Source organism: Octopus bimaculoides, chromosome 14, assembly GCF_001194135.2.
Source record: "Octopus bimaculoides isolate UCB-OBI-ISO-001 chromosome 14, ASM119413v2, whole genome shotgun sequence".
Lineage (NCBI taxonomy): Eukaryota > Metazoa > Mollusca > Cephalopoda > Octopoda > Octopodidae > Octopus > Octopus bimaculoides.
In genome coordinates, this window is record NC_068994.1 from 34291594 (window position 1) to 34292386 (window position 793).

Consider the following 793-nt stretch of genomic DNA (forward strand, 5'->3'; position numbering starts at 1 on the left):
GTGTGTGTGTGTGTGTGTATGTGTGTGTGTGTGTGTGTGTGTGTGTGTGTGTGACGTGTTGCTTAGTGGTTGGAGTATTGGACTCAAGATCGTAATATTATGGTTTCGATTCCTCTAGCCTGGTGATGCGTTGTGTCTCTGAGCAAAACACTTCATTTCATGTTGCTCCAGTCCACTCAGCTAGCAAAAAGAAGTGATCTTGTGATAGGCTAGCGTCCAGTACTGGGGGAATACATACTATACACTATCTGTAAAACCGGCATTACGAGCCTATAACTCGGGAATAACCTTGATCCTTACTCACACACAAACTCATACACACTCACACGCATACACATATTCATGCATGTATATGGTGGTTGTCTACTCCTTAAACAGAGTTTGACCACCTCCTGCACCTACACCTTAGCCCTTTCATGGCGTCTGATGTGGCTTTTTAAACCAGACAGTGTTTTGAAAAAACACCCACACAGATTGCACCTCTGATTTGCACTACCAATACCTGCAAGTAAGTTCTGCTCATTGTGGATCCTAACATGTCTTTTAAGATCCCCATTGGATTTGCAAACCCTCTGGCACCCACCACATTCAAACGTGTGCACAGACATATAATCAGAATAGCTGGATCAGGTTTGTTTTCCATGGGTTCGCAGGTGAGATTTGAGGCCAGCCAAGGACAGACATGGTCTGTCACAGACTGTGCACACAAAAAGGTCCTTGTCATTCACCTTCTCAATTTTTACATTTTTCCTTAAATATCTCTTGAGCCCTGCTTGCATCATCCTGGCCTCTT

General features: G+C 44.0%; 1 protein-coding gene across 4 annotated transcripts in view; it reads right to left on the bottom strand.

Annotated features, from left to right (window-relative positions):
- LOC106875085 (protocadherin beta-2) overlaps window positions 1-793 on the bottom strand; it is a 218998-nt gene that overhangs the window by 17621 nt on the left and 200584 nt on the right. The gene's annotated exons all lie outside the window — the stretch shown is intronic.